This window comes from Leptodactylus fuscus, chromosome 6, assembly GCF_031893055.1.
Source record: "Leptodactylus fuscus isolate aLepFus1 chromosome 6, aLepFus1.hap2, whole genome shotgun sequence".
In the NCBI taxonomy this organism is placed as follows: Eukaryota; Metazoa; Chordata; class Amphibia; order Anura; family Leptodactylidae; genus Leptodactylus; species Leptodactylus fuscus.
In genome coordinates this window covers 276,454-292,743 of record NC_134270.1, presented here as the reverse complement: position 1 = coordinate 292,743, position 16,290 = coordinate 276,454, and the positions used below count along the sequence as shown (strand labels likewise).

Genomic DNA, 16,290 nt, shown 5'->3' with positions numbered 1-16,290 from the left:
GGGTTATAACGTGCAAGCGGCACTTACAAGGGAAAAAAATTATTTGGATAAGTGGTTTACCGATAGGGGCAAAGAAATTAAGTTTAGGGCCAGAGTCAAGTACGCCGAACACGGCGAAAGGTGTACTAGCTATTTTTTCAAAAAAATGTGTGGCGGTAAGGATGTGATGAACGGGTTGTATGGTGTGAATGGTGACTTAGTGGATGGGGAGAGAATGTTGGGTGTGGTGCATGATTTTTATGAAAGGTTGTTTGAAAGGAAGGTGTGTGACCTGGGGGTGGATGAAGACTTTTTTGATGTAGTTAAAAACAGAGTGCCTGAGAGTGAATGTGATGGGCTGATAGGAGAAGTGACTGCGAGTGAGATTGGTGGCATAGTTAAAAAACTGAGCCGAAATAAAGCGCCTGGTTTGGATGGGTTGATGAATGAGTTTTATACTTTATTTTGGGATGTTGTGGGCGAGGATGTGGTGGATGTGATGAAATGCCTGTTTGAGGGACAGAGGATGCCTGAGTGCATGAAAAGGGGTATGGTGAAGCTGATTTTTAAAAAAGGTGAAAAAGAGAATATTGCGAACTGGAGGCCCATAACCCTCATGAACGCCGATTATAAAATTTTTGCAAAAATATTGGCGAACAGAATGAGAGAAGTGGTGAAGTATGTGATTGCGGAAGAACAAGTGTGTGCGGTGCCTGGACGAAGTATGACGGAGAATGTAGTATGTATGAGAGATGTGCTTGTGGACTGTAAGGCAAGAGGGAAAGGTTTGATAGTGAGCGCGCTCGATTTTGAGAAAGCTTTTGACCGAGTGGGGCATGTCTATTTATTTAAGTTATTGGAGAGAATGGGATTCCCTGAGAAGTTTGTAAGGTTGCTGCATGGTTTGTATGAGAAGGCTGAGAGCAGTGTGTTGGTGAATGGGTTAATGACTGAGGTATTTGAAATCCAGAGTGGTGTGCGGCAGGGATGCCCCCTGTCGCCTATGTTATTTATTTGTGCCATAGAGCCGTTGCTGCAATTAATAAGGGATGACAAAGTTATTAAAGGGGTATTTATCCCCGGTTCTGGTGGAAGGTACTTAAAGTGCCTAGGATATATGGATGATGTGGTGGTGCTGTGTGATAGTATGCGTGATCTGAGGCGGGTGAAGCTGTGTGTGAGTGTTTTTTGTGTTGCGTCTGGGTTCAAAATAAACTGGAGCAAGAGTGAATTCAAAACATTTAATTTTGTGGGTGAAGTGAATGAAGTGGAAATGAAACAAGTGAGTGAGGAAGTACGGATGCTGGGTGTATGGTTCGATGAGAGGCTGAATGGGCAAAAAAACTGGGAACTGCTGTTGGAAAAATTGGTCAAAAAATTCTCCTTTTGGAGGCTTAGGGAGCTTTCCTTTACTGGTAAAATACTGGTTATCAAAAACATCATATTGCCGATGATTCTATTTGTGGCCATGGTGTTCCCGCCCGATGATAGGGTGGAAAAAAAGGTAAATCGTATGATGCATGTTTTCTTTTGGGGAAGTCCAATAGAGAAAGCCAAGAGGGAAATACTGATAAAAAAACGCAAATTGGGTGGTTTAGATTTCCCAGACCTGAAAGTCTTTATTGGGCTCAACTATACACGCGGAGTAGCGCGCAGCGTGGCTAAAAACACAATGGCGAGTTGTCTGACAAGGTACTTGGCGGGTACGGTCCTTAAAAGGCTGAAATGGCCGGTGGAGTTCCGGGGGCGACCGTACGCCTTCGATTGTCCCAAATGGTACATGTATATGGAAAAATTTATTAACCGCTTTCAGTTGCAGAATGTAAAAATGGAGGAATTCCAAGTATGCAAAAAGCGTCTCAAAAACTTGTGCCAAACTCAAGTGGTTTGCCCTATCAGGGGTCTAACATCTATGGAAGCAGGTGAGGTGTGGAGGAATGTGAACCAAGTGGATATGAGCAACAAACAAAAAGACCTAGTATGGATGAGCGCGCATAATGTGTTGCCTGTGAGAGTGGTGCAGAATAGGAGGGGGTTAAATGCAAGCGAAAGATGCCGGAGAGAAAGGTGTGTGGGAGATGAGAGTCTGGAGCATGTGTTTTGGGGATGCGGCTATGCAAAGCGAGTGTGGGGAAGGCTGGGAGGTGTGTGTAAGGATATAACTGGAGTGGATGTGTTAACATTTAAAATCGTGATGTATGGGTTGGTAAGGGTGGAAGGGGTAAATAAGAGATTGTTGTGGTTGGTGTGTGCGTGTATTAAGGAAGTGTTATGGAATAGTCGTAACTTGTACATATTCCGTAAAGAATGCATCGAGACGGAAGATGCAGTAAAAATGGTTCTTGATAAGTTATATTTCCATTATCAGTCTGACCTAAAAAAAGGGTTGGACGGGGAAGGCCTTTGGAAATTCCAAAAATGGAAAAGGTTGTTAAACTAAGTTGTAACTGCCAATGTGGTTTTGTTGTTATGTGTCTGGAATAAAAAGTGAAAAAAACAAAAATTCATGCTGATGATGAGTGGCATTGTTGGCTAGAATACGGTATGGACTGGTAACGGCCAATGATAGCCATACCTGAATGGTATGACAAAAAAAAAAAAAAAAAAAAAAATCTGTTCTTATCAGTTTAATATCTGATACGTCCCCTATCTGGGGACCATATATTAAATGGATTTTTAGAACAGGGAGCTGGAATCGGAGCTTGCTCTGTCCACTCCACGCATTGACCTGGTATTGCATTACTTCCAGGATCGGTGCACCCCTTTCCAATTCAGTTGAAAGAAAGAGACAGAGGACTGACCGACCAACAGAGAAGATTGCTGCACCTGGCAAGCTAGCAAAGAGAAAATTGACAGTTGGATGTGGCCTGATGCTGTGACTGACTCTACCTGAAAGGTACTTCATTAATTATTTTCTTTGATTGGTTAATTAATTGATTGATTGATTGATTGCAAATGACATTACTGCTGCAAAGTGTCTGATTTGCTGCCATTTTATTCAATTTTAAATGCATTGAATTCTTTGAAAAATTTTTGGCATAAATTTATTTCTGAACTTGCACTTGACCGGACACTTGAATGGGTGTGGTCAAACGGTGGGAGTGGTTTATGCAGATTCGCAAAATTCGGCAAAATCCGCTGGCGTCACAAGATAACATTTGCACATGTCACTTTGCCTTGCACAAAAGTTTTTCTTTTCTTTTTTTTCACTTTTGGTGGCAGGTAGGGAAAACCTGCACAAGCTAATTGGTTTCTACTTCATTAAGGGAAAGGAAAAAAAAATAAAGCAAAATAGGGCTGCAGCAGCATGGTGCACACCTTGAGCGGTGCACAGTGAACACGGAAGGGCGCCGGAACAGGTGCCGAGCGCTTGCCATCGCTTCTCGGTCTTATGGCTAAGATTAAGTGTTGTGTTTTTTCTGCTTTGTGAGTCTACACTGCTGGTATCTGGTCATTGGTGCCCTGGGTACCCTTCTCTCGGCCTTGTTGGATCGACGTTGGTTCATTGCCTCGTCTTCACCAACTCGCAGCTATTGGGAGTAAGGCTTAGCCCCGGGGCAACGGGAGGGCGATCCCCCTTGCCAAAGGGAATATTTGCGCAGCCTGATGATAGTTAAGGCTTAAAACTATAACTATGGCGGCTCCTCCGATCCCTGCCCGCTTTCGTTACGCTGGCGAAAGCGAGCATAGAATCAAAGATTCTTTCCGAATCTTGATTGCAGATTCTTACAGGCAAAATTTCACCACCAGTTACTTTGTCAAGAAGATTCTTCTGGAAGAACTACAGATCCCAAAGGACCGTATACTGGCTCTACAGGAGGCACCTGGTCGCTACACACTTACTCTGGAGGACACAGTGAGTTGTCACAAACTTTGTAGGAGGATTATTGCCAATATTAATAAGGAATGCCTGCATGGACTTGAATTTGTAGCCTTATTTGCCCAAGAACTAACTATAATCACAGTTCATATGGAAAGCCCTCATGTGCATATCAATGACATCATGAAATATTTGCATAGATACGTTGAGGGGACTTATGGGTATTCAAAAATCTATAGTCCCGAGGAGCTCTGGACGGGCAAGTATCGTGTACGTGCCAAATTAAGGGTGGACCCCCTCTTCCCTAAGTCAGGGGAACCCCTCCACTTACCTTCTTATTTTAGGATAGGAAATGAGAGAGGGCGTCTTTTTTACAGCGGCATGCCGCAAACTTGCACAAAATGTTACGGGTTTGGCCATAAGGCCGCAGACTGCACAAAAGATGAACTTTGTAAAAAATGTTTCCAAACCGGACATGCAACCAGGAATTGTACAAATGACATTCTTTGTAACAGTTGTTTCACCCCTGGTCATGCCTTTAAGGATTGCCCCTACAGGACAAAGTCATATGCGGAGGCTGCAGCCAGCTCGTCAGCTGGTCCACTGACTGCACCTGCTCAAGCTGAGCCAAGTCAATCTGCTCCAGCACTTGAGACTCCTGCAGCTGAACCAGCTATCCTCTCCAGCACAGAAGGCCCAGCAGCACAGACAGAGTCTGCTACTGAAACTGCCAGGACAACTCCTGAAGTAACAACTCCCCTGGCGGCGAAGGCAGAGGAACCACCACAGGAGGGTAAGACAACTTGTTCTCCTGTTGGGGGGGAGTCTGTCGAGCTTAAGGGGGAGTCTATGGAGGTCCAGGAGGCTTCAGGGGGGTCTGAAGCGTGGGAGAAATCCCCTGCAGATGACCCTTCTGGGGCTGAATGGACGTTGGTCCAAGGTCAGAAAGCCAAAAGGAGAAAGAGGACAGTCTCTGGGAAATCAGGACAGTCTGATGGTGCAGCCTGTAGTCCGGAGCCCGTAAGTCAAACCCTCTCTCAGTCACCTATTCCTGACACTAACGACTCAGCCATATACGCCATTCCGCCAAGACAGAGTACACCTCAGGGAGAATCAACCCCCCCTTTAGCCATCCGGTCTCCTCTCTTTACCTTTACACCCACCTCCCAATACACTACCAGTGACCCTACAGCATCTTTATTTCCTGAAATCGTCTATTCACCAACCTCCCCAGTAGGATATATGTCGGACTCTGGTAGTTGTTCTGATGTAAACCAGTGACTTTATGGCTACCACAATCACACTTAGCTCCTTAAATATTAGGAGCATAAAGAGCCCTTCCAGGAGGGCTGCAATATTTAATTTTTTATTGTCTGAGAAAGCTGACATCATCTTATTACAGGAATGTGGTCTCAACTATGACATCAATTACGCTGACATCCGCTCCTCATGGAAAGGAAACTTCTCAGTCTGGTCTGGGGACAACTATAACAAAAATTCTGGTATCGGTGTTTTTGTGCAAAAACCCTAACATAACCCTGTCCTCCTTCCAAGAGCTAGTGCCCGGCAGGGCTTTGTTGCTGCATCTCAAATATGGTGAATATGCATTCCGTGTCATTAATATCTATGCTTCTCCTTCACTAGAGGACAGAACCCAGCTTTTTGAGGATATACAGGTATTCTTGCCAGGTTCTTCCCCTTTAATCCTGGCGGGGGATTTCAACACCATCCTGCCTGGAGAAGAAAGGCTTGGAGGGACTACAAGTGCAAGGCATGACAAATCCAGGTATACCTTACAAACTTTACTTGCAGACAATCACCTACTGGACACATGGAAGCGCTGCAACCCGCAGGATCCTGGATACACATGGAGCAACGCTTTATACCAGTCAAGGCTGGACTTCATATTTGTAAGTAACTCAATAACCCCTGTAACAGTACAGTTAAGTGACAACATCTTTTCAGACCACAAAACAATATCAATGGACTTTGTGCTGCCTAGCCTCAATCGGGGAAGGGGAGTGTGGAGGCTTAACACTTCCCTCCTGGAGGATCCTTTGGTTCAAAAAGACTTTATTGCTTTTTACAAAAATTTATCCTGTAAAAAATCCTCCTTCGCTTCCATCTTGGACTGGTGGGAGGACGCCAAATTGAAAATCCGCTTTTTCTTTATCTGTAGAAGTGTAATCGCTGCAAAGGAAAAACAAATGTGGTATAAGAGGTTACTCACAAAGTTACAAACCGGCTATCAATTAAGAAATATTGGTGTTAATGTTGACCAACTCATTAAAAAAGTGAAACAGGACATTAATTTGGCCATCCAGAAAAAAGGCAAAGAAATTATTTTTGCTTCTAAAGTAAAACACCTGGAGGAGAATGAGCAATGCTCCCGATATTTTTTCAAAAAGGTGGTGCAACTTAAAGAGCCTATCCGTTCTTTGGCAGGTGCCACAACTACTGCTGACCTGCTGCAGGTGACATATAACTTTTATTCCAGTTTGTTTTCAGCTAAACCAGTGGAGGAATCCTTCCTGGCGGACGTATTGAATTCCCTAAGCAACAGCCTGGATTCCACAGATCAAACCCTGCTAAGTGGTAAGATTACGCTAGAAGAAGTCCTTACAGCTGTCAAAAGTTTTTCTACAGGGAAGGCTCCAGGCTCTGATGGGCTCCCCATAGACTTTTATTTAACTTTTCTTCCCATCCTGCAAGAGGACCTGCTTATGTTATTTTCTGAAGCTTTTCATAGCGCTAAGTTGCCAGACACCTGGAGATGCGGTATTGTTACCCTCCTGTTCAAAAAGGGAGATAGGGATGCGCTGGAGAACTGGCGCCCCATCACCCTACTCAACACTGACCACAAACTGTTTGCCAAGCTAATTGTAAATAGGTTTAAAAGCATTTTGGATAAACTTATCCATCCGGACCAGACCTGCGCGGTGCCAGGTAGAAGTATCACAACTAGTCTAAACACGTTAAAAGACGCTATTTGGTATCAGCAGGAGCGAAAGCAGGATCTGGCGATCCTTAGCCTGGACTTCCAAAAGGCTTTTGACAGGATATCACACTCCTTCCTATGGATGGTCCTGGAAAAAATGGGCTTGCCAAAAGTGTTTCTACATTGCATACAGTTATTATACAAGGACTGTTATAGTAACATATCTGTGAATGGTTTTCTCACTAATGCAGTTTTCTTACAGTCTGGAGTGAAGCAGGGCTGTCCGCTATCGCCAATTTTATTCATCTGCGCAGTGGAGCCCCTGCTATGTGCTATTCGCAAGGATAAGTGCGTCAAAGGTGTCCCTATCCCCGGCGGAGCGGGTATGGAATTAAAAGTAACAGCCTACATGGATGACATCACCATGTTATGCACCTCTGAACCTGCTGTTAAAAGGGCATTAATGCAGACTGACTTTTTTTGCCAAGCTTCAGCTTTCAAACTGAATGTCTCAAAATGCGAATGCCTCGCAACTGGTACCCTGTCTAATATGCAAATCCCTTCTCTCCCACCTCTGCAGCAGCAAGTCAAGATCCTGGGAGTAATATTCACCAGAAAAAATGATGGCTCTACTAGCTGGGACCTCGCTAAACTTAAAATCCATAAAAAAGTGGAATTCTGGAAGACAAGGAAGCTGTCCATGGCAGGTAAAACTCTGATTGTAAAAAGTATACTAATACCCATCCTGCTCTATCTTAACGCAGTGTACCCTGCTACCGATCATGCTGCTAAGGTGATCCAGCGGCTCATCTTCGAGTTCATCTGGGGATCCAGACACGAAAAAGTTAAAAGAGAGATCATGTTCCGGTCCCCCGCAAACGGAGGTAAAAACGTTCCTAACATCAAGCAAACCTTATACGCGCATTATTTTGCCTTGGTGTACAAAGCTCTACTTGCAGAGACGGTATGGACTGCCTTCCTTAAGTACGCGGTGGGCCATGTGTTCAGGAGGCGCGGTTGGATCACGCTGGGTCTCGCCACTCCCGTACTCCTGGACTGCCCAAAGCACTACAGGGTACTAGAATGCATCATCACTCACTTCTTGCTACAGAACATGGACGCTAGTGCCTTAACCAGTTCCAAGAAAATCTTGTTGGCACAGAAAAAGAAAGAAACCCTGCTGCCGGTGAGAAACTTTACTTTCCAGGTTTCCCAAAAGATATGGCGAAATGTTTCCGCCCCATACCTGAGTTCCGCTGCAAAGGACGTCGCTTGGATGGCTGTACATGACTGTTTGCCCACCAAGGACTTCATGTACAGGAGAGGGTACAGCAAAAATCCCACTTGTCCTAGGGCCCTGTGCGGTCAAAACGAAACTGTTCTGCATCTCCTATGGAACTGCACCTTCGCCCAAAGTGTTTGGAGGAACGTAGGAGACCTCCTAAAATTTCTTACAGGTCTCACCTACCTGAACTATGAGCTTGTGGTTTACGGTTTACCTGCTAACTCTCTCCCGCAGGAGAAATTCAAAGTGCTGTGGACTTTTGCTAACTGCATAAAATGCTCACTCTGGACCGTACGCAACATCCTGTTGTATAAAAAGGACCTCATCACTGAGGAGGACTGCATTCGCCTGGCCCTCAGTGAGCTATACACCCATTATCTGCTGGACTGCAAAAGACTTGGGAAGCACAATGCCAGCAAACTATGGCATTTCTCTTTATGGAATGCCTTATTTTGATTTCTTCTCTCCTTAGGATAAATATTTTCCTTTACTCACAGGACTTGTCAATATTGCTTGTTGACTATTTACTTTTATTGTACTTCGGGGCCTCAGTGCCATTGTAAACATTCAATGCATTCTTTATTTGCCTTCCTGCTGAATTGTATTTTGGGGCCTATGTGCCATTGTGCATACATTAGTTTTATTGCATGCTTTTCAGTTATGTGTTTACTGTATTTTGGGGCCGATAGTGCCATTGTACCTATTTGTCATTACCCTTGTCATTTCTTTGTACTTTGAGGCCGATGTGCCGCTGTATACCTTTTGCTTTATCTCCTTGAAATATTTGTATTTATTTTCCCTTGTCCCCTTTTGTAATAAAAATGTAAAAAATCTGTTCTTATCAGTTTAATATCTGATACGTCCCCTATCTGGGGACCATATATTAAATGGATTTTTAGAACAGGGAGCTGGAATCGGAGCTTGCTCTGTCCACTCCACGCATTGACCTGGTATTGCATTACTTCCAGGATCGGTGCACCCCTTTCCAATTCAGTTGAAAGAAAGAGACAGAGGACTGACCGACCAACAGAGAAGATTGCTGCACCTGGCAAGCTAGCAAAGAGAAACCTGACAGTTGGACGTGGCCTGATGCTGTGACTGACTCTACCTGAAAGGTACTTCATTAATTATTTTCTTTGATTGGTTAATTAATTGATTGATTGATTGATTGCAAATGACATTACTGCTGCAAAGTGTCTGATTTGCTGCCATTTTATTCAATTTTAAATGCATTGAATTCTTTGAAAATTTTTTGGCATAAATTTATTTCTGAACTTGCACTTGACCGGACACTTGAATGGGTGTGGTCAAACGGTGGGAGTGGTTTATGCAGATTCGCAAAATTCGGCAAAATCCGCTGGCGTCACAAGATAACATTTGCACATGTCACTTTGCCTTGCACAAAAGTTTTTCTTTTCTTTTTTTTCACTTTTGGTGGCAGGTAGGGAAAACCTGCACAAGCTAATTGGTTTCTACTTCATTAAGGGAAAGGAAAAAAAAATAAAGCAAAATAGGGCTGCAGCAGCATGGTGCACACCTTGAGCGGTGCACAGTGAACACGGAAGGGCGCCGGAACAGGTGCCGAGCGCTTGCCATCGTTTCTCGGCCTTTTGGCTTGCGATCAAGTGTAGTGTTGGTTCTGAGGAACTTGTACTGCCAAGATCCAAGTCGAGAGGTGCTCCGGGTACCCTCTGCTCGGCCTAGTCAGTCGGTCAGGTTTATAGCCTGGCCGGCTGGCTTGTTGCTATTGGGCGATAGAGGCCTAGTCCCGGGGCAACGGGGAGTGATCCCACCCAGCATTGTGAAAGCAACAAAGGGGTGTAACTTGGTTGCGGACAAGTAGCGGAGTTTGTCGGTGTCCTGAGCGCCCCAAACCGGGGGACTCCTGTGCTGGAAGGGGCAGGTGTCACCTACGGTGAAAAAAGGGGTGTAGGATTTTCCTAGTGAGTGGCCGAGGGGGTCACTGGAAACTGTGGTGCATGAGTACTAAGGCTGCGTGGCAAGCAAGATCCCAAAAGCCTTCAAACCGGGTCTAAGACGTGCCAGGTAAGACGTCTGAAGAAAGACTTGGGCGAGAGGGACGGTGTTGGGCTGATCCCAACGTTACAGAAATCTGTGACGTGAAAGAGGACTGAGGAGCAAGTTCTCGATTGGAAGGGCTGCGTGACAAGGACATTTTTGAACCCCTGAAAACCCTTGTAACCGGGACAAAGACTGGGAAAGTTTGCAGTTTCTTTAGATCCTTGGTGAATTTAAAAGGGAAAGGGGCAAGAATACTTGGGCTACGAGTGCAAACTTGGTGTTTCTAATAACTCGTGAGAGAGACCCAAAAATGCCTCCTCTCAAGCAATCGATTCAGATCAATTATATAGATGGTGGTAAACCTACCTTACATTACTTGGTACATTTTGTATTCCCTAGACTCGAGATCCCAAAAGAACGGGTCTTGTGCATAAAAGAGACGGCTAAATATTTTATAGTCTCCTTCACAAATAAAGCTGCCTACGACAATGTGTGGCTGGTACTGCAGCAAGCGGAGGAATCCAGCGCGGCGCTGGACAAGCTGCAGTTTACCTTCTTGGGGGACAATAGTCACACGACTATCACGGTGAACTTGTATAGCCCCTTTGTGAGCGGGGAAGAGCTCAGAATATTCTTGTATAGATACTGTCATTCGGTGTCAGCACCCAAGCAGGTGTTGGACAGTGAGATGTTCTGGACCGGAAAATACACGTTCCAAGTAACCGTTCATGCCGGTAGGGCCTGGAGAGGCCGGAGCTGGGGGTTATCGGTACCCGCCACAATCCTTTGCCTTGGGCAAATACAATGGCTACCTATACTGGCCGCAGATGCCGCTGTACTGCAGGGGATGCGGTCGATACGGGCACGTAAAAGAGGATTGCACCGAAGAGAGGTGCCGGAAATGCGAAGGTATCGGTCATAAGGCAAAAGACTGCCAAAATCCGCAAAAATGTAACCTATGCGGTAAAAATGGGCATGCATACACTAGTTGCCCGGATAGATCGAACCCAAAAAGAGGTGCCTGGCCTGGTGCAGGTACAAGTGGCCCTGCTCCATCACCGCAAGGACAGGGCCCTGGTCCTAGCAAACCTAAAGGACCAAAACGCAGGGGGAGTAACGCAGATAAAGCTCCCCCGGAGCCTGCACCCGAGTTTAAGGCTCCTAAAGAAGGCTCTAAGCCAAAACGAGCTTCAGACCCTGGGCGTGGAGAGCGCCGGAGGTCTAGTGCGACTCCAGCACAAGACAGCGTAAATGTGCTTATTACTGCGGACGGGCAGGGGGGGGATCCATCAAAGTCTGGAGAACCCCCTTGTTCTGTCAGTGTTCCTGAAGTCGTGGAGCGCGGCCCTGATGTACCGGAGGGGAGTGCTGACGGCGAGACCATACAAGAGACGCAGATGGAGTCGGAGGAGAGAAAAGACGGAGCGGAACCTGGTCCTTCTACAGGGAGCCATGGGGAAGCTGCTGTACCTGAGACGGAGACGACCTCGATGGATGTAAGCCAGTCGAGTAAAAGGAGCCGGACGGATGTGGAGGATCCCCAGGATGAGAAGGAGGGGAAACCAAAGGTGCGACGACCAGCGAGAGTCCCTTCTGTATCCGGTTCCGACGTGGAAAACATACAAGAATTTACATCACTGGATACGATAACGGGCAGTTCCCAGCTGATACCGGATCTGTCTAGTGACAGCGACTCGTTATAATGGCTGTGTCACTATTGGTGTCTTCACTTAATGTGAGGTCGATCAAAGGTCGTAACCGCAGGACTGTAGTTTTTGACTTTCTTTCAGCGGAACGTTTTGACATTTGTTTACTACAGGAGTGCGGTATTAACAGCGAACTTGATTATAAAAATTACAAAGATGGATGGACTCACGGCCAGTCTGCCTGGTCAGGAAGCAATGACTGTCGGGCTTCTGGGTTGGGAATTGTTTGCAGGGGTGATGCAATCTCCATTAAGAGTATCACTGAAATATCCCCCGGGAGAGCTATGTTAGCAACAGTGTCTTTTAAAGGTCAAGAAATGCGTATTTTAAATGTTTATGCTTCTCCTGTTAAAACTGAAAGGATAGAATTATTAGAGATTTTACCTTTGTTTTGTATTGGTTCTACCCCACTGGTAGTGGGGGGGGGATTTTAATTGTATCCTTGCTGGGGAGAAGCGGATGGGAGGAGGGCAAAGTCGCAGAGATAGATCGTCCGCGTTGCTTAAAAATTTTATTGTTGATTTTAGGTTATCGGATTGCTGGAGGCGGCCTTCGCCGGAGGATCCAGGCCCCACCTGGTCCAATGGGAGAGTCTCCTCCAGAATCGATTTTATTTTCACATCGTCTGATTTTACACCTGTAAATATGATTTTAACTGCTAATATTATTTCTGATCACAAAATGCTAAGTGCAAATTTTAGGCTCCAGGGCGAGAAAAAGAAGGGAAATGGGACCTGGAGGCTAAACACTACCCTGCTGCAGGATATTACGGTATGTGCTGATTTTATGTCCTTTTACAAAAAACTACAAGTACAGCGAGGGACTCAGTACAATATAGTCGAGTGGTGGGAGGAGGCTAAATTAAAAATTAAAATTTTTTTTTATCAGGGTAGGGAAACAGAAAGCAGAAGAGAAAAGGCAGTTTTATTATATTTTAAACAAAAGGATGCAGGTGCTTCATCAACTACGGGAGGTGGGATTGGAGGTAGAAGATGAGGTGTTAAAGCTAAAAGGCGAGATAGATAAAGCATTGCTAGAAAAGGGAAAACAAATTATTTACAATGCAAAGATCCAACAATTAGAAGAGGGGGAAAAATGCTCCCGCTTCTTTTTTAAAAAAGTGTTGGACAAAAAAGAAGTGATAGAAAAACTAGAAGGGAAAGAGGATGTGGCGGGGATGTTGGGAGAAGCTTTTAAATTTTATAGTGAGCTTTTTAATAAAAAAACCATAGACCCGTCGCTCCTAGAATTATTTATTGAAACTTTAGATTTTAAACTAAACCCTTCAGAACAGGAAATTTTATCTAGGGATCTAACAGAGGAAGAATTATTTTTTACTTTTAAAAGTTTTTCGGTAGGGAAAGCCCCGGGATCTGATGGGTTGGGGGTGGAGTTTTATCTGACTTTCTGGGAATTATTAAAAGAAGACCTATTTATACTTTTTAAAGAGGTTTTTAAAGCAGATATTTTACCCCCTTCCTGGAGAAAAGGTATTGTCTCCTTAATTTTTAAAAAGAAAGGTGAACGGGAGTTTTTAAAAAATTGGAGACCGATTACGCTTTTAAACTGTGATTATAAGGTTTTTGCAAAAATTTTAGCTAACCATTTAAAGCCTTTTATTAGTAAAGTAATTCAACCGAGCCAGGCATGTGGGGTGCCTGGTCGGAGCATAATAGAACCCTTAGGCTGTATTCACACAGAGTAACGCCAGGCGTTTTTTGTGTGTTTTTTGCACATAGCGCCGCGTTAACGCCGCGTATACGCCGCGTTAACGCCGGGCAACGCCACCGCTAAATAGCGCGGCGTTAACGCGGCGTATACGCGGCGCTACGCGGCGTAAACGCGGCGCTATGTGCAAAAAACACACAAAAAACGCCTGGCGTTACTCTGTGTGAATACAGCCTTAAATGTTATACGTGAAGTCATGTGGTACATGAAAGATAGAGGCCAGAGTCTTGCAATTTTATCATTAGACTTTGAGAAGGCCTACGATAGGGTAGCACATGACTATTTATTTTTGGTTTTAGAAAAAATGGGAATTCCGCCTTTTATACTGACAAAAATAATGCTTTTATACAAATCTTGTTTTAGTCAAATTTCTATTAATGGTTTTTATACAGCTGGGGTACCTCTTTTATCTGGGGTTAAACAGGGTTGCCCTTTCTCGCCTTTACTATTTATTTGTGCGATAGAGCCCCTTTTAGCCTTTTTAAGAAAAGACAAAGTAATTAGAGGAGTACACATACCTGGAGGAGGTGGGTTACAGGTCAAGGTGCTCAGTTACATGGATGATGTAACAATCTTTTGTACTGATTCACCATCAATGCGAAGAACACTGAGAAATACCCAATATTTTTGTATGGCCTCTGGTTTTAAGTTAAATGTCGAGAAATGCGACTGTTTTTATCAGGGGACATGGGACTCCTCAATTACCCCAGGTATCAAAATGCAAAAGGAAAAAATTAAGATTTTAGGCATTATTTTTAATGAAACAAATGACGGTATTTTAAGTTGGAATGAGGTGTTTTTAAAACTGGAAAGGAAAATCTCCATGTGGAAACTACGTAATCTTACTATGGAAGGTAAAATTTTAGTCTTGAAAGCAGTTTTAATCCCTATTATATTATATGTTGCTATGGTGTTTCCCCCTTCTACACTATATGTCAAAAAACTAACTAAAATAATGTTTCACTTTTTATGGGGATCAAAGATGGAAAAACTGCGCAGACAAATACTATACAAAAGTAGAGAAAATGGGGGTAGGGAAGTACCTGACTTCTTTTCCTTCTTTTATATAAAGTTTTTTTGCTTTTGTTTTAATCAATTCTCATCACAAAGTGTTTTTAGTTATTTCCTAAGGTATACAACGGGCATGGTTTTTAAAAGATGGTGGAGGATTCCTTTAAACACTCCTACCCTACTGTGCCCCCCAAAACATCTGGCAATTTTAGAAAGGACAGTGAGACTGTTAAAATTACAAGAGTTTGAGGTAGAGACACTTAAAGACCATCGTAAAATAACAAAACTAAAAAGGCAGAACGAAATTATAGAACCGGTTGCAAATTTCAGTGAAGTGAGAACAAAAAAAGTGTGGCGTAACGTTTTTGGAAAATTTTTAGCAAATAGCCACAGGGACCTGGCCTGGGCAGTAGTTCACCAATGCTTACCGACCAGAGAGTTTCAACACCGTAGGGGGCTGGTGACTACTGCAAAATGTCCCAGAGACAGGTGCAATGGGTGTGAAAGCGTAATTCATTTATTCTGGAATTGCTCATACGCCCAGGAAGTTTGGAAAAAAGTAGGACCGGTTTTTAAAAATGTGTGTGGGTTACAGGATTTTAGCCACTTTTATGTTTTATATGGTCTTTTTAACTGTCCTAATTTTAATAAACAAATGGTCTGCTGGAGTTTTATAAATTGTTTTAAAAATGCTTTGTGGAAAGTGAGGAATGTTTTATTATTTAAAAGAGATGTAATCACTGTTGATGACTGTATCAAAATCGCTCTTAGTGAATGTTTTATTTATTATCTGAGAGATGTTAAAAATTTGGGAAGTGAGATGGCCAAGGATAAATGGCATCCAGAGGCGTGGAATAACTTGATCTTTGGATGAAAATTCTTGATATATGTTTGTAATACTATGTAACTGTATGGTGATTATATGATCTTATGTAAGAAAGTTAAATATGACGTGAATTTATGTAACAAATATTACGATGTCTTTTATATGACAGAAAATGTACAATGTTACAATATATATAATGTGACTTTATGACTTTAAATGTATGACTGGAAATGTGTAATGTATTTACTCTGAAAGATTTCAAATAAAGTTTATGTTTAAACCCTATCTGTTCTTATCAGTTTAATATCTGATACGTCCCCTATCTGGGGACCATATATTAAATGGATTTTTAGAACAGGGAGCTGGAATCGGAGCTTGCTCTGTCCACTCCACGCATTGACCTGGTATTGCATTACTTCCAGGATCGGTGCACCCCTTTCCAATTCAGTTGAAAGAAAGAGACAGAGGACTGACCGACCAACAGAGAAGATTGCTGCACCTGGCAAGCTAGCAAAGAGAAAATTGACAGTTGGACGTGGCCTGATGCTGTGACTGACTCTACCTGAAAGGTACTTCATTAATTATTTTCTTTGATTGGTTAATTAATTGATTGATTGATTGATTGATTGCAAATGACATTACTGCTGCAAAGTGTCTGATTTGCTGCCATTTTATTCAATTTTAAATGCATTGAATTCTTTGAAAATTTTTTGGCATAAATTTATTTCTGAACTTGCACTTGACCGGACACTTGAATGGGTGTGGTCAAACGGTGGGAGTGGTTTATGCAGATTCGCAAAATTCGGCAAAATCCGCTGGCGTCACAAGATAACATTTGCACATGTCACTTTGCCTTGCACAAAAGTTTTTCTTTTCTTTTTTTTTCACTTTTGGTGGCAGGTAGGGAAAACCTGCACAAGCTAATTGGTTTCTACTTCATTAAGGGAAAGGAAAAAAAAATAAAGCAAAATAGGG

General features: G+C 43.5%; 3 non-coding genes across 3 annotated transcripts; all 3 read left to right on the top strand.

Moving 5' to 3' along the window:
* Positions 1-2,550: 2,550 nt before the first annotated feature.
* LOC142210900 (U2 spliceosomal RNA) lies at positions 2,551-2,744 on the top strand. The gene has a single exon (XR_012717027.1). It is a non-coding gene; the product is annotated as a U2 spliceosomal RNA (small nuclear RNA).
* Positions 2,745-8,817: 6,073 nt separating this feature from the next.
* On the top strand, positions 8,818-9,006 carry LOC142210875 (U2 spliceosomal RNA). Its single transcript, XR_012717009.1, has one exon. It is a non-coding gene; the product is annotated as a U2 spliceosomal RNA (small nuclear RNA).
* Positions 9,007-15,554: 6,548 nt separating this feature from the next.
* On the top strand, positions 15,555-15,753 carry LOC142210885 (U2 spliceosomal RNA). The gene has a single exon (XR_012717015.1). It is a non-coding gene; the product is annotated as a U2 spliceosomal RNA (small nuclear RNA).
* Positions 15,754-16,290: the final 537 nt, after the last annotated feature.